Raw genomic sequence first — 23,558 nt, 5'->3', positions numbered from 1 at the left:
GCATGGCCAGCTGATAAATGCCCATATCCTAAGGTTTGCATCTCAAGCCAGTCAGTGTGCATTAAAAGGTTTATAGTGATTTAAGTGTGTGATTTATTTGTATTATACAATGAGTTATTTTTTAGATTAACTGTTTTTGAAGAATTTTATCTTGCCTAAGTTTTAAGATTTGTTGAAATGTTTTATATTGCACTTCTATTTATGATTCAGTCTATATTTGTTTTATCCTGTAAACCGACATGAAGTTAACATGATTGCAGGTATATAAAAGTGAACAAATAAATAAATACATAAAAAGTGCCAAAGAGTGTTTGGTCAATTTCTCCCCACTCCACCCCAACTGGGTTCGGAAACCTATTATTGCATTGAGTACTGGAATGGCACTTGGACTGTTTGAAAAAAAAAAAAAAGAAAAAAAAAAAGTAAGAGCCTACAAAAAAAAAAACAACAAAAAAAACTTTTACCAAATGTGAAACTGATTGTCATTTCAGAGAAAGTCAATAGGAATTGTCCTTGATCTCTCTTACTGTCTAAGAAAATGTTATCTCACACACTCTCAAGCTTGGCCAGACAATACCTATGTGCGATAACACTCATCAATAAAAAACATACCACACAAAACAGCTACCGCTAACATAAAATGGAGGAAAGAATTATCAGCCACTATCAACCCATAATAAGTTTACCATTAAATACAAATTTATTTTTTTTTTTTTAAATGAAATTTAGCTACGAACCTTCATTTTTCGTGTTTATTTTTCCTGGGAATTTGTCAGGGTTTATTATGACATGATCAAAAACAGGAGAAAAATCAGATAAAAAGAAAAAAACCCCAAAAACCACTATTCATTATTTTTCCAGGCAAATAGAGTTTATTTTGGTGGACAGAAGCCAGGACAGTAAAACATTAAGCATTCTCCCACCTGCCCAGTCAGCAGCACTCCCATGTCTACCCTAACCCCCTGCCTAGCAAGTCCCTCTGTTCCCATCCCCCCCCCCACCCCCCCAAGCATTCATCCTTACTGTAGGTCCAGGCTTTTCTGAGGCTCCCGTGCTCTGCAGCCGTGCACTTCTGCTTTTGTGCAGGGTCAGGGAGCCTTGCTGGGAAGTGCTTCTGGTGGACCCAGGGCCCACCCCCGGCTTCAAAATGCATCTGCGGCCCCAGGCACTTCGGCTGCCTGGGAGGCGAGGTGGTGGGGACTGGAAACGCAGCATGCACTTTGGCCCACACCGGCTTTCAGCAGAGGCTGGAGGCTGTGGAAGGCTGCATCTGCAGCTTGGAAGCAGCTTTTTCATCAGCCTAAAATTAGGGCGAGTATCATTTTAAAGGGCGATTGCCACCTTTGGAAAATTCCAGGAATCTACAGGTGAAAAATGAAGGACCCTAAATATACAGCCACCGCACATCTGTACTAAAATCAGGCTCCAGAGGAATCCCAAAGATGGGCTTAGAGAGGAGTTGGGCAAGGCATCACCATTTTCATAAACCTCACTCCAAGCTGTAGAGGTTTTTTTTCCCCACCATTAGGATTTACCCTAGCCTTCTGACTGTGGATAATCGTCATTTTCCAGGCCATCGCTAATTAGATTCTTCAGAGCCGCATGCCACACTCACTCTGCCAACATCGCCGCACTCGCAGGCCGATTCAGTACGGTGAGCTCGGCCAAGCAGCGCAACGTTCAGCACCCGTTTGGCCGCGCGTCTATTGCCCCTTGTACTGTAAGGGGTAACGGCGCCTCAAAACCGCGCGGCCAACCTCGCAAAAACTAGAAGCGCTCATCACATGCAAATGCATGTTGTTGAGCCTATTAGTCAGTCACCCAGGATACTGAAAGCAACGCCTGCCCAAGGGCAGCCGTTAAGATCTAAGCAGCCCGGGAAAGTGTACAGAAAAGCCCAAAATACTGCTTTTCTGTACATCCTCCGACTTAATATCCCAGTGATATTAAGTCGAAGGCACCAAAAATTAAAACAAAAAACAAAAAAAAAACATTCAATTTTGCCAGCATCCTTTTTCCTAACCCGCAGCTATCAGCAGGTTCGAAAACAGACACCGGTAAAATTGAGCATCGGTTGTCGAGACCCGCTGACAGCCAGCTCTACCGCTAATGAGGGGGCGCTAGGGACGCACTGTTGTCCCCAGCGCCCCCTTATTAGCGCGCCGCTTCATTTAAATAGAGAATCGCTCACCAGGAGAGGTGCCCGGGCGTGCGTCAGGAGAGCGGGCGCTCAACACGGAGCGCCCGCTCTCCCCACGATTTTTTACAGTATCGGCCTGTTGGTTAGGGTTACACTTACGCTCTCCTACCCAAAAGGAGAGGGGGCATGTCGCTACAGCTAATGCCCTGGGAGGGGCAGAGAGCACAAGGCAAAGATAAAAGGTCCTTAACCAGATACAGTGGATGTTGAGAGTCATTAACACTGTCAACCTCCCTTCTACAAGTTAGATTTTATTTTTATTTATTCGACAGAACCATCACAACGGTTTACATAATAAAAACAAAATCTGGCTAGGCATGTTATAAGAAATAAAACAATACAATAAGAAAAGACTAAGAGTTAAAATAAGATCGTTAAGAGGGTAAAAAGAAAAAAACAGAGCAAAAATGCATTATCAGAGTCTTACATGCTTAATGATTGGTCTGAATCCTCATAAGCCTTCATGAATAGTCAGGTCTTTAGGCCTGATCGAAATAGTTTTATAATCGGATTGAGTGCATAGTGATAAAAGGTAAATGGTTCCATATTTTAGGGCCAGCGAGGCCGACGTCACTAAGATGGGCAGCTCTTACTGAAGGAATAGCTAATAGACCTTTGCCAGCAGATCTAAGATTTCTTTGCGCGATGTGTAAATCGGATGGCTTGCATTAAGCCAGTCAGTTTGCTTGCTGCAAATGATCTTATGTAATAGACATAAAACTTTAAACTCAATTCGTTGTTTAATCGGGAGCCAATGAAGTGATATTGTTATGTGATCAAACTTTTTTTTTTCCTGTTAAACTTCTTGTAGCTGCGTTTTGTAAAACTTGTAAGGGACGCAAGATAGAAGTTGGAAGACCAAGTAAAATGGAATTACAGTAGTCTGTATTGGAAAAAAAAAATCATTAATTGCAATACGGTTCTGAAATGTGGTTGGTTTCTTTTTAGGTTAAGCTCACTATCCACAAAGAAGCCAAGGTCTCTGGTATAATTACTAAGGCAAGTTCAATCTGGTTATCATCTATTTTAATGGTCGGAAGTTTGTTGATAAACAATTTTCTATCTAATAACAGAATCTCAGGTTTGTTAATGTTAAGTATCAATTTCATGTGAGTTAATAGCATTTTTAATAACAGATAGGTACATGGAAGTTATCTTAAGTGCCTTTTCTATGATATCGTGAATTGGAACCAGAAACTGAATGTCTGCATAGATTAGTCTTGGGGGGAATTCTGTGCTACTGCGGAGCGCAGAATTCCCCCCCCCTGCACAGAATTGCCAAACTCTGCGCAGAAAATGGCAAAGGAGAGCCCGGCATGCCGCGAACGGAGCGCGCGAAGATGAAGGCCCCAGCACGTTGTTCGTGGCGAAGATAAAGGTCCCCGTGTGCCGCAGGACATGCTCTGTTTGCGGTGAAGATGAAGGCCCCCGTGTGCCACGGGACATGCTCCGCTCGTGGTGAAGATGAAGACCCCCAGTGAGAGTGAATATGTGAGAGGGAAGAGGGATGAGCAGGAGCGTATGAGAGAGAGCATGGGAAGTGAGAAAGCAAGGGGGGGGGATGCTTGAGAGTGGGTGCCAGAGAGAGGGAGCCTTTATGAGGAGATTGTGAAGGAGTGTGTATGTGAGAGAGAGAGATTGGGAGCTCGTGTGTATGAAAAAGGGATTGTGTGTATGTGAGGGTGCTAGCCTGTGTATGTGTGAGACAGAGCCTGTGTGAAGGGGTGCATGAGATAGTCCTGGGTGAATTCTGCACAGAATTCTGCGCTCCGTTCTAGCATGTCCGGCTTGCTAGAACGGAGCGCACGAACATGAAGGCCCTGGTGCGCCGTTCAAAACAAAAATGAAGGCTTTCCGGGTGCTGTGGAATGTGCTCCACATGCGGCGAAGATGAAGGCCCCGGTAAGAGGAGAGGGGAGGCAAGGTGAGCAAGAGGGTGAGAGAGCATGAGAGGTGAGAGAGAGGGAAGCCTATATGAGAAGATTGTGAAGGAGTGTGCATGTGTGTGAGAGATTGGGAGCTCATGTGTTTGAAAAAGGGATTGTGTGTATGTGAGGGTACTAGCCTGTGTGAAGGGATTGTATATATGTGAGACAGAGCCTGTGTGAAGGGCTGCGTGCGAGAGAGACATAGGTGGCCTGTGTGAAGGATGTGTGTGTGAGAGAGAAAGGGAGCTTTTGTGTGGGTGTATATGCAAGAAAGAGGGCCCTGTATGAGGGGATGCGTGTGCGTGAGAAAATGAAGGAGCCTGTATGAGGGTGTGTGTATGTGTACTAGAGAAAGGGAGCATATGTGTGTGAGAGAGGGAGGGACAGAGGGAGCCTGTGTGAGGGGCAGTACTGAGAACGGGGTCAAACTCTGGGAGTGGAAGGGGTTGAGCCTAGAGGTGGAGGGGAGAGATACTGGCAGGTAGAGGAGTTGGGGCCTGAGAAGGCAAAGCGGCCAGGGGAGTAGGGAGAGCAAGTGGAAGAGACAACTCTTACAGTGAATTTCTAGGGAAGTTCTGCTCAAAATATTTAAAGTTCTGCATCTCTAAGTAATAACTTTTTTTCTGTATTAATTTAAACTGTAATTACTTAAAGACTGTCATGCAAATTGTATTATTTGACCAATATAAAGTTTGTAGAATGTTTTGTGCACAGAATTCCCCCAGGAGTAATAGATGTAATGAGTTAGGACCAAGCCTGCTAATAGATGACAAAGCAGCAACATGTAAATATTAAATAACGTGGCTGACAGCGAGGAGCCTTGAGGCACACCAGATTCTAAACTCGCTTTCTCTGAGATGGAGTTTTGAATTTTGACTTGAAAGGACAGATTGCTCAAGTAGGATGAAAACCATTGCAGTGTAGTATCTGCTGTGGTTAACCATATCAAATGCTGCTGATAGATCCAGTAGTATAAGCAAGAACTGTCGAATCCTCTGAGGACAGTGTCGGACAAGGTAAGGAGTAGGATTTCCCTACTTAAGGTGTTTTCTAAAGCCGTATTGTGAAGAGTATAAAATGTTAATTGTTCGAGGTGTTTGGTTAGTTGTCTCTGAACCACTTTCTCTAAAAGTTTTGAAATGAAGGGGAGGTTTGGTCTGTAGTTATTTAGGTTAGTTGGATCTACCGTGTTTCCCCGATAGTAAGACACCCCTGATAGTAAGACGTAGTGGGAATTTTAGGGGGGTCGGCTAATGTAACACATCCCCCGAAAGTAAGACGTAGTAAAGTAAAAGGTAGCCACGGCATAGCGCGGAGGAGGACAGTGGCGCCGGCTTCATTGAATTGTGTAGCAGAGCAGGTGGTCACATGGGCACAGCCTATGAGAGCTGTCAGAGACATAGCGTCATGTGTCTCCGGCAGCTCTCATTGGATGTGCCCCGCGCGATCTCCCGCACTGATATCGCGCTGTCTGCGAAGACACAGGATAGAGAGGTACGGTAGCTGTTGCAGCGGTGAGATATCGCCATACAGTACTTGTTCTGTGTCCTGTGTGCATAGCAGGGGGTAATATTGCCCCCTGTTGTTCACATAACACCTATAGTATATTGCCTATGTCCCCTGTTCGCATAACACATATACTATCCCTGTTTGGGATACTGTATGAGGCTGTAACCCTATGGGAGACTGTGATATGGAACCATAAGCAGTGCTTTTACCGTACGCTATATTTTTGCCCCTAGACATGAGCGCTTCCGGTTCCAGTGGTAAAAGGAAGAGCTACACCATTAAAACCAAATTCGACTTTTTTTCCAATATAAGACATACCCTGAAAGTAAGACATAGTGGGACTTTTGGGGGTAAAAAGAAAGTAAGACGCTGTCTTATTTTCGGGGAAACACGGTAGGTTTTGGTTTTGTTTTGAGTATTGGCTTTATTATTGCACATTTTAGAGGTTCGGGAACATTTCCTTCATTAAGACAAAGGTTAATTTCAGATGATAAAGCGATAGAAATTGTGTGAGCGATTGGTTTTAGAGGAAATTGGAATGCTGTCTAGCAGATGTAAAGCAGGATTGAGTTTTTTAAATTAAGGATTCAATTTCATTGGAGGGGTTTCTTCAAAGACTGACCATTTTGAAGTATCTTTTGGAGTAAGGCTAATTTGTTGGGTTGGGACAGAGTTGATACTCGTGGTTAAGACTGCAATTTTCTGTCTGAAAAAGTCTGCAATTTCATTGCATCTGGTTTCAGGAAGAGCATCCTTTAAGTCAGTGGAATTTTTGATCAGACTTTGAACTATGACAGAGTTTTAGCATTGTGACTAAAATTTTGGATTTTTTTGGCATAAAATTCCTTCTTAGTGCGATTAATCAGAGCTTTATAATAGGCTAGATAAGATCTGTAGTCACCAAGAGTAACATGGGACCGACAATTTTAAGCTAAAACGTTTTAACACTGCTTATGGAACTGTCATATCAAACATTTTGTTTACTCTGGCTTTCCTTACGTGTAACTTGAGCGAGCAATGAAGATGAGAAAGCTGTGTGTTTCTCAGTTAAGATCATGAAAATCCCATGCCCGTAGACTAATCCCCTCCCACAAGGCTTATTATATTACAAAGAGACCACAGAAGATCACAGCTGATTGGCCACCTGAAGTCACCTTGCAAGAAGAGAAGCTTCTATTTAACGTCTTTTAAAATCCAGTAACTTAGAAGTAACACGTTCGGTTTCACCATGTCAAGTAGATTGAATATACATGCAAATGCTCCATGCACTGCTTAAGCTTTACTGTCAGCAGCAGCAGGTTTTGATCATGAGGCAATTGCCTGGGACAAAAGCTATATATCCCACGCTAAAGGTGAGGCCAGGGGCTATGGTAATGCTAAGAGCACCAATATTAGAAAATGAACTTTCGAATTTTACATCCAGTAGAAAACTTGCATAGCAAGCTGATTTGCACTTCTGCACACCTTACATGAAATCCAGCCTGCCTCGGCACACGCATACTCTGCTGAGGATCTCAGCTCAAAAGGCACTTCAGACATACTGCTGGAAACGTCAAGACAGTCAAAAGATTCTGGATGTTATCATGGAAAAAAATCAGTCAGTTTTTCCTTTGAGCTATAGTGATCAGAACGCAATTAAATTTGACAACCCCTGGAAGGAGGACACCATTTAAAACTACTGTAACAGCATTTAGCTTTAAAAACGAGGGAAACTATGATAAAATGAGGAAATTAGAAAAAAAAATATCAATAAGGTTGGAAAGGCTAAGAGTTTGCATGAAGTGTGGCCATAGCTTAAAAATACCATCTTGGAACCCCAAATAAAACGCATTCAACAAAAAGCTTGAAGGAAGACCAAACGAATGCCAGCGTGGTTTAATGGGGAGGCTACAGAGGCTATTAAAACCACAATGACATCTTTCAGAAAATGGAAAGCAGATTCAAATGTGAAAAATATGAAAGAGTGCAAGTGCTAGCCAGTTAGGTATGAGATAGGATAAGGCAGGCTAAGAAATAATTTGAGAAGCAGCAGACAAGAACTACTAATAAAAACCTTTTTTCAAATGCCCTCAAAGCAATAAGTGTAAAAGGAGTCAGCTGGACTGCTAGATGACCAGGGGGTAAAAGGGGGTGCTTAGCAAGACCAGAGTAGAAAAACTAAATGAATTATTTTGCTTCCATCTTTACTGACGAGGACACTGGAGATACCCAAAGGAAAGGAGGCAAATCTTTTTGACACTGAACAGGACGATGCAATAACCCGTGCACCGCATTTCAGCGCACAGTTTTCATACACGGGTTAAAAATGTTTTTAACTTCCAATTCAGTAAGCTAATGCTATGCCAATTGCACCAGGAGTTCAAATGTGCTTACCCCGGAGTTAAAAATGCATGTTTGGCACAGGTTGAATGCACATTTTAACCTTGGGGAAGGGGCAGAATGGGAGAGAATGTAAAGGAGCATAACTTTTGTGGTGGTCCCAGGGCTGGTGCAAGGCTACCAGGCACCCTAGGCGAGCCTTCTACCTTGCGCCCGCCCCTCCCCGGTCGCGGCCCCGGCTCGTACTGCATTCGCACCCTGCAAGTGTGCCCTTCTCTGGGCAGCGAGCAGGATAGGCACTGCTCGCTGCCCGCCAAATATCTGCTCCACCTCGGCGCCCCCCTAAGGCGACTGCCTAGTTTTCCTAATAGGATGCGCCAGCCCAGGGTGTTCCTAATTTATCCAGCTATCTGGCCACGGTTAGGCTTAAAAAAAATAAGACGCACCATCAAGTCGCTTGCCCTCGAGATTAGTTGGAGGGGGAGCCCTGGGGGGGATGATCTGGTGTTAGAAACTTTACACTTTCTCTAACCAGGAATAAAAAAAAAAAAAGCTTTCTAGCGTTAAGAAAAATGCGCTCTCAGTCAGAGCGCCTCTCTGCATTGGGAGGGAATGCTTAATGCCCTCAATTGCTTGGAATTTCCATGCAAGGGCGTTGAACCGAGCCCATTTTTAAAACGCACATTTTGTGCAGGCAAAACTCCTTCCTGCATCGGGGAATGATTTTTAACTGCACCAAATGTGCATTTTAAGTGAGGGTAAACAGCAATTTGTCAAACTAAAGAGTAACAAGTTACCAGGACTGGATGGTATTCACCCCAGGTTCTGAAAGAACTCAAATGTTAAACTGCAGACCTGTTATTAGTAATCTGCAAACCCATCATTAAAAACAGCCACAGTACCTGAAAACTGGAGGGTGGCCAATGTAATGCCTATTTTTGAAAAGGGCAGCAGAGGTAATCTGGTAAACTAAAGAAATGTGAGCCAACATCAGTGCTGAGCAAAATATTAGACGTTTTTCTTTAAATAAAAAAATAAATCACTAGCCCTATGGATAGACAAACTTAAGGGGAAAAGCCAACATGGATTTAAGCAAAGGGAAGTCTCATTTTACACATCTAATTTAATAACAATGGAATAAACTAATTATAAAATAAACAGTAAAACAAATCCAAAAAACAAAGTATAAACAATAAAAACCCAGATTAAAATACAAGAAACAGATAACAAAACCACAATGTAATAAAATGATAAAATTTAAAATAATCAAAATAATAAAAGCAGCTATTAAGGCAATGGTGTGGATGGCAAGCTGGTGGACTGGCAGGAGACCGTGTAAAATGATCAAGGAAGCCTATTCTGAAGAAAACAGTGTTAAGCGGAGTGCCACAGGGATCTGTTTTGCGACCGCTTCTGTTCAATATCTTTGTGGGCAACATTGCAGAACGGATAGAAGGTAAAGTTTGTCTATTTGCAGACGATACTAAAGGTCTACAACGGAGTGAACACACCTGAAGGAATAAAGAGAATGAAAAGTGATTTAAGAAAGCTTGAAGACTGGCCACGGATTTGCCAGCTGGGATTCAATGCCAAGAAGTGCAGAGTCATGGACCTGTGGTGCGATAATCCAAAAGAGCTGTATGTGATGGGGGTGAAAGATTAATGTGCACACACTGGGAGAGGGGCCTAGGAGTGATTAGTGTCTGGCGATCTGAAGGCGACAAAGCAGTGTGACAAGGCGATAGCTAAAACCAGAAGAATGCTGGGCTGCATAGAGAGAGGAATAACCAGTAAGAAAAAGGAGGTGGTGATGGCCTTGTACAGGTCCTTGGTGAGGCCTCACCTGGAGTACTGTGTTCAGTTCTGGAGACAGTATCTCAAAAGGGACAGAGACAGGATGGAGGCGGTCCAGAGAAGGGCGACCAAAATGGTGTGTGGGTCTGTACCGGAAGACTTATGAGGAGAGGCTGAAGGATCTGAATATGTACACCCTGGAGGAGAGGAGGTGCAGGGGAGATAGGTTACAGACCTTTCAGATACCTGAAAGGTCTGTAACGATGCACAAACTTAAAACCTTTTCCGTTGGAAAGGAAACAGTAGAACTAGGGGTCGCGAAATGAAACTCCAGGGGGGAGACTCAGAACCAACATAAGGAAATATTTTTTCACAGAAAGTACGCTGGACGCCTGGAATGCCTTTCCGGAAGAAGCGCCGAGAACGAAAACGGTAAACGAATTCAAAAGGGCAGGCATAGGATAAACCTGTGCACTGCTAAAGGCCTGTGGATGATGATGAAGAAAAGGGTGCATGGGAGTAACCTGCATGGAGCAGCAGTCAGTACCCTTAACAGAAGGCATGGGGGATTGCTACCCTTAATCCAGGGGTGGACAGCTCTGGGTTAAGGCCAGGTTTTCAGGATATCCATAATGAATACGAGATAGATTCAAATGCACTGCCACCACTGTTATGCATATTATCTCATGCAAGTTCACTGTGGATTATCCTGAAAACCTGACCCGTTTGTGGTTCTTGAGGACTGGAGTTGGCCACCCCCTGCCTGAACCAATTAGTCTTGATGCAACTATGTCGTCATTTTCCACTTTGATAGCAGGGGAGGAAAAAAAGGAGGGTATTGTATTCTGAAGACAGTCAGTTATCGCCGGGCCCCGACTTTTATGGTCCGGGGTACTGATACGCTGACATTAGGGATAAAGTGCAGGACTACTTCTACAACAAAGTCCAAAAGCAAAAAACATTCAATCGGCATTGTATGAATCATCATCAGGAAGGCTGCTCACCACCTAAAAATATTTCTAGCAATACATTTTGTTATGAGTTTGACAGTTGCTTGGTTTTGAATGTAAGTATTACTATCCTTAACATACGGGATGGGGTAACCTGCACGGAGCGGAAGTTACTACCATAAGAAACTTGCTGGGTACAATGGATGGCCCATTTGGTCTTTTCTGCCAACAATACTATGTTAAGATCAGATACACAAAATAGTAGAAATAAAAAAAGCATAATGCGTGTCCCCCATATTCCTCAAATCTCTGAATCACGGTCATTCTCAAAAGGCCAGCTGGATAAACTTTTGTAAATGAAAAAATATTTCAGTGCTTTGAAGATACCACAGTTTAAGGTATGCGCTCCTGCTGCTTCCTATGCTTTTTGCATCGGGAATGGAGTTCAAACAGTGTGCTCACTTGGCTCTTTTCCTGCCCTTAAAGCACCAAACTCTTCACTTTCCTGTGGTGTTGGTTTTGAGCTCTCCATTGCTAGTTACCTTAAATCTAAATCCTTCTCTTCGGTCTCTTTTACGCATTTGCACCACTGTCAAATCTGCAGCCTGATGGGTGCCCTGGATGTCCCCCTTTTCAGACTTCTCACCTGTTTTGTATTTTTTTTAATATTTTCTATCATGTTTCAAAACTTTGTAAAGCGCTACTATTTTTGTTGTGAGCATCTGGCTATGTGTCTGTTTCTCCAAAGAACAAACCATTAGCAATTATGGATGTCATGACAGACTTTGCACTGTCTACCCATTGGTTTGTCTTACTTGATCATTCTTCTTGGTATGCTAGCACACAGATAGAAGTCTACAAAATCATGAATGCACTTGAACAAGTTAATGTAAATCTGTTATTTACTCTCTCAGATAATAGAAGGACCAGGGGGGCACTCCATGAAGTTAGTAAGTAGCTCATTTAAAATAAAGAGAGGAAAAATTCTTTTTCACTCAACGCATAGCTAAACTCTGGAATTCATTGCCAGAGGATGTGGTTACAGCAGTTAATGTAACTGGGTTTAAAAGAGGTTTGGATAAGTTCCAGGAGGAAAAATCCATAAACTGCTATTACAGTAATTAATAAGCAATAGTAGCTTGTGATCTATTTTATTTATTTATTTTTTTGTATACCGACATTCAGCCATAGCCATCACATCGGTTCACATACAACAATAATGATAAACATTTACAATGTGAAGAATAGAAATAATGGTGTTATATAAAATAATGGAGAGAATTTAAAGTGGAAAGAAAAAATGAAAAAAATAAAAATAAGAGTAAAAATTAATATATAATTAATCATGTTGGAAAAGCTTTTAGAAATAGTAAAGTTTTTAAATTCTTCTTAAAAGTTTGAGTAGAAGTTTCCAGTCTTAATTCAATGTTTGGGTACTTGCCAGGTACTTGTAGCCTGGTTTGGCCTCTGTTGGAAACAGGATGCTGGGCTTGATGGACCCTTGGTCTGACCCAGTATGGCATGTTCTTATGTTCTTAAATATATTAGGAGACAGAGTGGGAAGAAGCAGAGCTAAAGTGGCTTGACACCTACCTCCTTGTTCCAACCTATCATTTAAACCAGCCCTAGTACCTGAAGACTGGAGGGTGGTCAATGTTACATCAATATTTAAAAAGGGCTCCGGGGCGATCTGGAAAACTATACAGACTGGTGAGCCTGATATCAATGTCAGGCAAAACCGAAGAAACTATCCTTAAAAACCAAAAATTACTGACCACACAAACAGACATGGTTTAACGGAGGAGAGTCAACATGGTTTTGGTAAAGGAAAGTCTTGCCTTATCAATTTACTAGATTTTTTTTTTAAGGTGTTCATCAACATGGTTTATGGTTTATTAGTTTTTATATACCGTCACATCAGTAAAACCTTCACAACGGTTTACAAACAAATAGCAGCGAGAAAATACAATAAATCAATAAATAGTAATAACAACTAAAATACTATCAAAGAAAAGATGATGCGGATAAAGATAAGCCGGTTGATGTAGTGTATTTGGATTTTCAGAACGTGAAAGACCCCTCAGGATATTGGGAGGTCATGGGATAGGAGGCAGTGTCCTATTGTGTATTGGTAACTGGATAAAAAAAAAACAGGAAACTGGAGTAGGACTAAAGGGTCAGTTTTCCAAAAGGAGAAAGGTCATTAGTGGAGGTGTCTGTAATGGAATCTGTACTATTTAGCATAAATGATCTGGAAAAGGGAATAGCGAGTAAGGTGACCAAAATTGCAGATGACACAAAATTGGTTCGAGTTGTTAAACAGCAACAAATCGTGAGGAACTTTGTGAGACTAGGAGACTGGGCATCTAAATGACAGGAGCAATTTAATGTGGACAAATGCAAAAGTATTGCACTAAGGAAAAATAATCCAAAACTACATGTACACGGTTCTAGGCTCTGCATTAGGAGTCACCACCCAGGAAAAGGACCTGAGAGCACTTATGGATCACACCTTGAAATCATCGGCTCAGTGTGTGGCAGCAGTCAAAAAGGAAAATAGAATGTTAGGAATTATTTAGTAAGGAACAGATGATAAAAACAAAGGTAGAACATAAGAACATAAGAAAATGCCATACTGGGTCAGACCAAGGGTCCATCAAGCCCAGCATCCTGTTTCCAACAATGGCCAAACCAGGCTATAGGAACCTAGCAAGTACCCAAAAACTAAGTCTATTCCATGTTACCATTGATAATGGCAGTGGCTATTCTCTAAGTGAACTTAATAGCAGGTAATGGACTTCTCCTCCAAGAACTTATCCAATCCTTTTTTAAACACAGCTATACTAACTGCACTAACCACATCCTCTGGCAACAAATTCCAGAGTTTAATTGTGCGTTGAGTAAAAAAGAACTTTCTCCGATTAGTTTTAAATGTGCCCCATGCTAACTTCATGGAGTGCCCCCTAGTCTTTCTGATATCCGAAAGAGTAAATAACCGATTCACATCTACCCATTCTAGACCTCTCATGATTTTAAACACCTCTATCATATCCCGCCTCAGCCGTCTCTTCTCCAAGCTGAAAAGTCCTAACCTCTTTAGTCTTTCCTCATAGGGGAGTTGTTCCATTCCCCTTATCATTTTGGTAGCCCTTCTCTGTACCTTCTCCATCGCAATTATATCTTTTTTGAGATGCGGTGACCAGAATTGTACACAGTATTCAAGGTGCGGTCTCACCATGGAGCGATACAGAGGCATTATGACATTTTCCGTTTTATTCACCATTCCCTTTCTAATAATTCCCAACATTCTGTTTGCTTTTTTGACTGCCGCAGCACACTGAACCGACGATTTCAATGTGTTATCCACTATGACACCTAGATCTTTCTTGGGTTGTAGCACCTAATATGGAACCTAACATTGTGTAATTATAGCATGGGTTATTTTTCCCTATATGCATTACCTTGCTCTTATCCACATTAAATTTCATCTGCCATTTGGATGCCCAATTTTCCAGCCTCACAAGGTCTTCCTGCAATTTATCACAATCTGTTTGTGCTTTAACTACTCTGAACAATTTTGTGTCATCTGCAAATTTGATTATCTCACTCATCGTATTTCTTTCCAGATCATTTATAAATATATTGAAAAGTAAGGGTCCCAATACAGATCCCTGAGGCACTCCACTGTCCACTCCCTTCCACTGAGAAAATTGTCCATTTAATCCTACTCTCTGTTTCCTGTCTTTTAGCCAGTTTGCAATCCACGAAAGGACATCGCCACCTATCCCATGACTTTTTACTTTTCCTAGAAGCCTCTCATGAGGAACTTTGTCAAACGCCTTCTGAAAATCCAAGTATACTATATCTACCGGTTCACCTTTATCCACATGTTTATTAACTCCTTCAAAAAAGTGAAGCAGATTTGTGAGGCAAGACTTGCCCTGGGTAAAGCCATGCTGACTTTGTTTCATTAAACCATGTCTTTCTATATGTTCTGTGATTCTGATGTTTATAACACTTTCCACTATTTTTCCTTCCACTTAAGTCAGGCTAACCGGTCTGTAGTTTCCCGGATCGCCCCTGGAGCCCTTTTTAAATATTGGGGTTACATTTGCTATCCTCCAGTCTTCAGGTACAATGGATGATTTTAATGATAGGTTACAAATTTTTACTAATAGATCTGAAATTTCAATTTTTAGTTCCTTCAGAACTCTGGTGTGTATACCATCCGGTCCAGGTGATTTACTACTCTTCAGTTTGTCAATCAGGCCTACCACATCTTCTAGGTTCACCGTGATTTGATTCAGTCCATCTGAATCATTACCCATGAAAACCTTCTCCATTACGGGTACCTCCCCAACATCCTCGTCAGTAAACACCGAAGCAAAGAAATCATTTAATCTTTCCGCGATGGCCTTATCTTCTCTAAGTGCCCCTTTAACCCTTCGATCATCTAACGGTCCAACTGACTCCCTCACAGGCTTTCTGCTTCAGATATATTTTAAAAAGTTTTTACTGTGAGTTTTTGCCTCTACAGCCAACTTCTTTTCAAATTCTCTCTTAGCCTGTCTTATCAATGTCTTACATTTAACTTGCCAACGTTTATGCTTTATCCTATTTTCTTCTGTTGGATCCTTCTTCCAATTTTTGAATGAAGATCTTTTGGCTAAAATAGCTTCTTTCACCTCCCCTTTTAACCATGCCGGTAATCGTTTTGCCTTCTTTCCACCTTTCTTAATGTGTGGAATACATCTGGACTGTGCTTCTAGAATGGTTTTTTTTTTTTTACAATGACCACGCCTCTTGGACATTTTTTACTTTTGTAGCTGCTCCTTTCAGTTTTTTTCTAACAATTTTTCTCATTTTATTAAAGTTTCCCTTTTGAAAGTTTAGCACAAGAGCCTTGGATTTGCATACTGTTCCTCTTCCAGTCATTAAATCAAATTTGATCATATTATGATCGCTATTGCCAAGCGGCCCCACCACCGTTACCTCTCTCACCAAGTCCTGTGCTCCACTGAGAATTAGATCTAAAATTGCTCCCTCTCTCGTTGGTTCCTGAACCAATTGCTCCATAAAGCTATCATTTATTCCATCCAGGAACGTTATCTCTCTAGCGTGTCCCGATGATACATTTACCCAGTCAATATTGGGGTAATTGAAGTCTCCCATTATTACCGCACTACCAATTTGGTTAGCTTCCCTAATTTCTCTTAGCATTTCACTGTCAGTCTCACCATCTTGACCAGGTGGGACGGTAGTATACCCCTATCACTACAGTCTTCCCTGACACACAAGGGATTTCTACCCATAAAGATTCAATTTTGTATTTAGTCTCATGCAGGATGTTTATCCTGTTGGACTCTATGCCATCCGGACATAAAGCGCCACACCTCCTCCCGGGTGCTCCTCTCTGTCATTGCGAAGAGAGAGTTATGGAGTTTTAGACTTTGCTGGAGTGTGCTATTGTCTGGTGTATAGTGGGGGATTTCCTGCCACCAGTGTTTTTCACTACAGACTTATTTTAAACAAAGGGTGGGAGCAGATTGCCGTTTTCGGTGTTGCTGAACTGGTGTGTGGATGAGCCCCAGAGTGTAAAGAAAAAAACAAAACAAAACCCAAGGATCTTGAAAAGACATTCTTCCCCCCCTGTGTGGGAACCCCAGGAGATCATGGGGTGTTGCATGGTCCATAAAACCCTCATGTACCCCCGTGCCCACCTGCTGAACAGGACGAGAGCTACAGAATTGAGTATGACTGCTGTTGATGACAGCACAAAGGCCCTGGCAGCTAAAATAACATCCAAACAGGAGCCTTAAAGATAAATATACATTTTATAAATAAAAAAAATAAAACAAAAAACACAGGCAGCAAACGTCTGTCCTTAATGTCCTGGAATGAGCCTCAAACCCCTTTTTTTAAAGTGAAATGTGATGAACTGACAGAAGAAGGAAACCACAGTATTTTACCACACAACAAGTATAGCACAAATGGCAGCAGTGAAAGTTTCACCTCACACACACTGCCTCACCGCAGAATGGTTACAGCACAGGTTGTGTCAGCACAAGCTTTCTCCACATGCCTTGTCAAATATGCCTCAGCCCTGCTCTGTAAGGACCAACTTTGATATTGAGAAGGTAATTCAGCATCCAAGCCTATGGAGTCTTCAGCCTCCCTACTGACACTAACCACAAGGGTGCCAACTAGTGCTGCACTGAATATTCCCTCTTAAGTTGTGCAACTGTGTGGCCACACACAACTCAGATCTTGATGTGCACAGCTGCGGTTTGTCCTGTCTGCACACATTTTATTTCCAAAAAAAAAATCATGAGCAGGTACTTCCTGGCTGAAAATCTTGTGCATCATGAGATCAGCAGACAGGAACTACTGGCCCACAAGTTTTGAAAATGCTCACAATGCCGGCATAGGGGATCTGACAGAGGTAATGCTCCCAGCCAGATAAGAGGGGGAGAAGATCCAGGATAGTTGATGAACTGCATCTCATCTGTGACTAAAGAAAGGGATGTGGTCCATACACCATTATTGCTAAAGGGGGGGGGGGGGGGGGGGGGGACAGGATGGGGGACTGCTCAGGTGAAAATAACTTGGGGTAGAGGAGAAAGCCCAACCCTGCAAAGATGTTGGGAAGAATGGTGAATGTCAGGGGGAAAGAGCATTCCACTTTTACCCTAAGTTGAAAAGAGTGGCTATGGGAAGGATGGAGAAGGTTCTGATCTCTGGCTCCAAAACTACATTCCTCCATTGGATGTTTTATCAACACAACTGATCTGGTTTGTGACAAGAACAGGAAAAGAGGAGGAGATTCATGAAAATGTTGTACACCCTGGATGAGCATTTGAGCACACCCAGCATTTGGGATAACTTTGTCAAAATACTATTTAACAAAATACTCTGCAGATGCTATTTTGAGAGGTAAACTTCCACATACAGTCCAGCCTTTGCACATCTCAGGATTTGGCAAACAAGTATGCAAATGAAATAAGACTACCATGCAGTTAAACCAGCAACCACTTTACCTTTTTTACATATTTACAGTAAATTACAGAATGTTATTTTAAGTAAATACCTTTGTTACCTTACACAAAGATCTTAACTGCTAGTATAAACATTACAGAAAATTATATTCTTACAGTTTTTGAAAAATTAGAAGGAAGAATTACATGGGAAAAGAACAAATAATTTCATGCTCACTGTTCTCTATAAAACCTGAACCAATCAAGTTTGCCTGGCACAATGTTATTATCACACAGTTGCTCCCAGATTTACAGGCCCAAAGTGATGCTACATGATAACTAAGCACCCTATTTACTATGCATCTTTCCCACTGACATCAAATGTGAGAAAACCTTTAGTAAAGAAATCCCCCAAGGGTTTAATAGTACACTGGAGTCCAGCAAAATCCCTCAAACTTTGTAATGGCCCAGCAAAAGTCCAGCCACATATCCCAGCACTATGCCACAGCTTGGCCCAGCAAAACCCCCACTGCCCACCACCCCAGCCCCAAAACACCTTCCAGCAAACCCAGAAACCTTAAAAATTCTTGGTCCCGCAAACTTTAGGGTTGGTTCATATCATGCTGGGGGCCCAGCAAACCTCAGATTAAACATAAGGAAGTCAGCAAAACTCCAGACCCCAGGGTGCTCCATGTGCCACCTCACCCAGACATTCGCCAGCAAGGGGCCAGCATGAAAGCAGGGCTCGCAGGCTCTGGCTCAACACTGAGGCCAGCAGCTCCCAGAGCAACCTGCAGCTAGATCCCCGAGAGATGGGGGTACACATCTCTGGGCACAAGGAGAGCGAAGAGCAGAAAGCAGAGGACAGGAAAGGGAAAAAAAGGGGAGAGCAGAGAAGAGGGAAGTGTCAGAGAGCACAGGGAAGGAAAAAGCGAAGACAGGAGCATGAGGAAGTGAGAGGGAAGGGAAGCAAGAGACTAGAGCGAAAGAGGTGGGATGGAGGAGGACAGGAAGAGGAGGTAAGTGAGGGAAAAGGAAAACAAGAAGGGGGAGGGAGGAAGGGAAGAGAACGGGCAAAAAGGCAGCCCAGACAAGAAGGAGAGGAAAGAGGGAAGTAAATGAGAAGGTGTGTGTATGGGGGGGTGCTCTGGCCACTCTCTCCTGAGCACGGAACGCAACCAGCGCAGGGTCTTGCTTCTACCTGAGCGGCGTCTCCCTCCGGCATCTTCGCGGCGCCCCCGGACCGCTGACGAGACTCTGCCGGCGGCTCCCTGCGCCCCGTATCCCCACTAATGGCGCCCAGCGCGAGCAGAGCACAAGAAGGCCGCGCGCGCGCCCCTCCACAGAACGCAAGGAGATCCACCCACCCGCGACGTCACAAAGCCCGCACGTTCTACGTCCCGTATCACTACGTCATCAGTGAAGGCCCGACTCCTGACACATTCTCCTTCTCTTCTGGCACTGATCCCTAACATGAAAATGTTACTTGTGTAGCCAAAGTAATAAACAGAATGATTAAAACACAAGGGTAAGAAAAGAAAGGCAAAAAGTGCAAAATGATAATAAAGGTACAAGTTACAGAGAGTAAAGCATCATGGAGGTATTAAGGTTTTGGTGGTGGGCTATATTATCCTTGGGCAGGTTTCATTGCTGGACTGGTCTGGTCTAGCAACAGGATATCTAGCTTCTGGTGGTTTCCATTATATTTTTGTTTGCATCTTTCTATTTCAAATCTGTGATTCAATATTTGATGAGAGTCTGTCTGTTTTTTACATTTGTGACTGAGGTGAGGTATTCTACTAGTGTGTATTTTCTGTGTACAGATTTGTAGCAGTCCACCTTGTTTCCAAATTTGCACCTCGTAGTCCTGGGGGAATTCTACACTACTCTGGAGCACAAAATTTGTGCAGAATTCTCCTGAAGCCCATCCTGCTTGCAGCGAAGAAGGAGCAGGCCCTGGATCCCGCTCATGGCAAAGATTGAGCAGGTCCCGGGATGCCACGAAGATGAAGCAGGCTCAGGCGTGCCACCCCACACACAGTGAAGAAGGAGCAGGCCCTGGTGTGCCATGAGCGGAGCCTGTCCCACGTGCTGCAAAGAAGGAACAGGCCCAGGGACGGCTCTATAATGAGGCAGGGTGAGGTGGCCACTTGAAGCGGCAAAAACTGCCCCCCAAGCTCCTCTAGCAGCGGCCTCAATCTGCCGCCAAAACAACAAAGGACCTGTGGCAGTGGCGTACTGTAGGGGTGCCAATACCCCCGGGCACAGGGCTATAGGGGGGAGCTTAAAGTCGACAGGAAGGCCCATGCAGCCACTGGTGGACCTCCAGGTGCTCCTCCTCCTTCCTGCCTGCGCGGCCCCAGAAGAAAAACATTGCCAGAGCTGCGCAGGCAGAAAGAAGAAGGAGCATCGGCCACCTGCAGAAGCAGAGCAGCGTTTATGACAGGGATGCCTCGGACCCCACATTGTGGTAGCACGAGAAGATCAGGGCCTCCATACCATCCCGTGGCAACCCTCAAAGAGGAGGCTGAGGCCCTGTGGAGTGTGTGTATGTGTATGAGAACGAGTTGAGAGATTGTGTGTGAGAGTGAGTTGAGAGACTGTGTGTGGGAGTGAGAGCCTGAATGTTCGGAGAGACAGCATATGAGAGCCTCTGTGTGTGTGAGAGAGAGAGAGAGAGAAAGAGAGAAAGCCTGTGTGTTTGAATGAGGCAGCATGTGAGGGAGAAAGCCTGTGTGTGTGAGAGAGACAATGTGAAAGAGAGAGTGTGTATGTATAAGAACATAAGAAAATGCCATACTGGGTCAGACCAAGGGTCCATCAAGCCCAGCATCCTGTTTCCAACAGTGGCCAATCCAGGCCATAAGAACCTGGCAAGTACCCAAAAGCTAAGTCTATTACATGTTACCATTGCTAATGGCAGTGGCTATTCTCTAAGTGAACTTAATAGTAGGTAATGGACTTCTCCTCCAAGAACTTATCCAATCCTTTTTTAAACATAGCTATACTAACTGCACTAACCACATCCTCTGGCAACAAATTCCAGAGTTTAATTGTGCGTTGAGTAAAAAAGAACATTCTCCGATTAGTTTTAAATGTGCCCCATGCTAGCTTCATGGAGTGCCCCCTAGTCTTTCTACTATCCGAAAGAGTAAATAACCGATTCACATCTATCCGTTCTAGACCTCTCATAATTTTAAACATCTCTATCATATCCCCCCTCAGCCGTCTCTTCTCCAAGCTGAAAAGTATGAAAGACAGCAAGTGAGAGTGAAAGCTGTGTGTGCGTGAGACAGCATGTGAGTGTGAGAGCCTGTGTGTGTATATGTGTGAGAGACAGCATGTGAGAATGAGAGCCTGAGTATGTATGTGTGAGAGAGAAAGCACGTGAGAATGAGAAGAAAAGAAGAAGACAGATGGAGAGAGAAGAAACAGAAAATAAGACCCTGTAAAAGGAATTGGTAAAAAAAAAAAACTAGAAAGGGAAGGTGGAAATTAAAAAACCAACAAATTAGAAAACTAAGATCAGACAGCAAAGGTAAAAAAAATTAATTTTTAATGATTAGCATATGTTATTGTTATAACTTGTAATGGTGTGAACCCTGGGCCGAGGTGAGAGGTGTCTCCGCCCACAGGGAGGAGCCCTGTAAGCCTCACCATCCGTAGGCGCTGTCACGGTGGTGTCAGACACAGCTGTGGAATAGAGTCTTTATTAAGAAAGAAGAAAGGCACAACCCGCAGAGCGAGAGGTACAGTAAATACAGTTCAGAGCAGAGGGGAATACCCCAGAGATGATACCTCCAATGTGAAGATCCGGTAGTGGCCCGCGGAGCAGGGTACGTCGGGTAGTTCTCAGTAGTGAAGCTGTAGTTCAGACCTGTAGATCCGGTAGTGGCCCGCAGAGTGGGGTACACCGGAGAAAGTGTCTCAGTAGTGGTAAGGAGATGATAGTCTGAGGTGCAGGAACCCGGAAGAAGATCCTGTAGTGATGGTACGGTACTGACCTGCAGCGCAGGGTATACCGGAGTGGCTCCTACTGGGGACAATGCAGTAGTGGCCCGAGGCATGGGGTACACTGAAGAGGATCCCACAAGGAGGCTTGGTGTAGTTGAAGTTCATAGCAGTAAAGTACTCACAGTAGATGATTCCAGGAGAGATCCCGGGGAGCGGGATAGAAGGAAGTCCAAGGCAGAAGGCCCTCCGAGGAGCGGATAGCCAGAGACGAAGAAGAGCCCCCAAGGAGCGGGTACCCGGAGCGTCTCACGCCAAGTGTAGAGTCTGGAACCAGAAGTCCAAGAATGGAGCAGAATTCAGCAAAGAGAGAACTCCTTGCTAACTCGTCAAAGCGTAGGGCCAGCCAGCTTAAGTACAGCAGATAGATGATGTCATCCGGAGGGGACGCCCCAAAGGTTCCCGCCATGACGTGTACAAAGGTGGCCCATGCATGCGTGCCTAGGTAATTCCTGAAACAAGATGGCGGTCAGCAGCACCCATGCCGTCCTGGGAACGCCAGGCAGGTTGGCGGTGGCTGGCGGAGACTGCCACTCGTCCAAGACTTGACAAGGCAGCAAAGAAAGTGGTGAGCATTGGTGATCGCAGCCGTCTGCGACCGACGGGCGTAACAGTTATCTTTGGGAATATGCAAGAGTAGCACTTTCCCTAGCAGTTCTTGCAATGTACGAGATCAACATGAAGGAACTGGAAACCCGCAAATTTTTAGTACCGTGGGGCCTGCACAGAGAAGGGAGAAAAACGGGCTTCAGTGCCAGTAGCAACAATTGGCGCCTCCCTAATAGCCAAGCAGCAGCAGTAGCAGAAGAATGAGAGAGGCGCTGAGGTTGCTGGCAAAAGAAAGAAAGGGGTTCTGCCTTCAGGGTGTGCATGTGTATGAATGGGAGTCTGCCTGGGGGTGCATGTGTGTGTGAATGCATGGGTGCCTGCCTGAGGGTGCATCTGTGTCTGAGAATGAATGGGTGCCTTACTGGGGTCTGACTTTTGTAAGAATAGGTGCCTGCCTGTGTGTGAGTGAGAATGAATTGGTGCCTGCCTGGAGGTCTGTGTGTGTGTGAGAATGAAAGTGCATGCCTGGGGGTGGGGTGGGGGGGGGGGGGAGCGGTGTGAGAATGAATGGGAGCTTGCCTGGGGGTTAGCGTGTGGGGAGGGGAGTCTGCCTGGGTGTCTGTGTGTGTGTGTGTGTGTATGTGTGTGTGAGAATAACTGGGAGCTTGCCTGGGTGTGTTTGTGTGAGAATGATTGGGAGATTGCCTGGGTGTGTATGTTTGTGTGTATGTGAGGGAGCCAGAGAGACTGAGAGCATGTGTACATGAGAGAAACGAGGGGAGTAAGAGCATATGTGTGGGGGGGTGGGGGAAATAGAGGGTCTTAGAACCTGAGGGCCAGATTTTCAAAAGCATTTACTCGAGCAAAACTGGTTTTTGCTCGAGTAAATACACTTTACTCAAGTAAGTGGGCTTTTCAAAATTGCTACAATATATGCCATTGAATTGTCCATAGGATTTACTCAAGTAAGTGCACTTTACTTGAGTAAATAGCTTTTTAAAATTGCTACGATAGTATGTCACATTTACATGCGTAACTCCTTTGAAAATGACCCCCTGAGAGCGTGTCTGTCTGTGAGAGAGAGAAGTTGTGGGTGTGTATAAGAGCATGAATGTTTATGTATGTGACAGTGTATGTGTGAGAGAATGGACATGCGAGTATATGTGAGAGAGAGAGAGATAAAGTTAGTGTGCCCCCCCTAATCCTTGATAATCTCAGGGTGACAGGAAATCAAGAGTTTTGGACAACAGGGGTGGGTTTTTTTTCCTTATTAGTTTTAATTATTGGGTGTTATTTGATATATGTGCTGTTTTGAAATATTTTA

The 23,558-nt window shown here is 43.8% G+C and overlaps 1 pseudogene; it reads right to left on the bottom strand.

The window, feature by feature from the left end:
* LOC115083966 overlaps positions 1-19,038 on the bottom strand; it is a 50,902-nt pseudogene extending 31,864 nt beyond the window's left edge.
* Between the last annotated feature and the right edge of the window lie 4,520 nt (positions 19,039-23,558).

The sequence above is a fragment of the Rhinatrema bivittatum genome, chromosome 2 (genome assembly GCF_901001135.1).
Source record: "Rhinatrema bivittatum chromosome 2, aRhiBiv1.1, whole genome shotgun sequence".
NCBI lineage: Eukaryota > Metazoa > Chordata > Amphibia > Gymnophiona > Rhinatrematidae > Rhinatrema > Rhinatrema bivittatum.
This window is presented reverse-complemented; position numbering and strand designations above follow the sequence as displayed.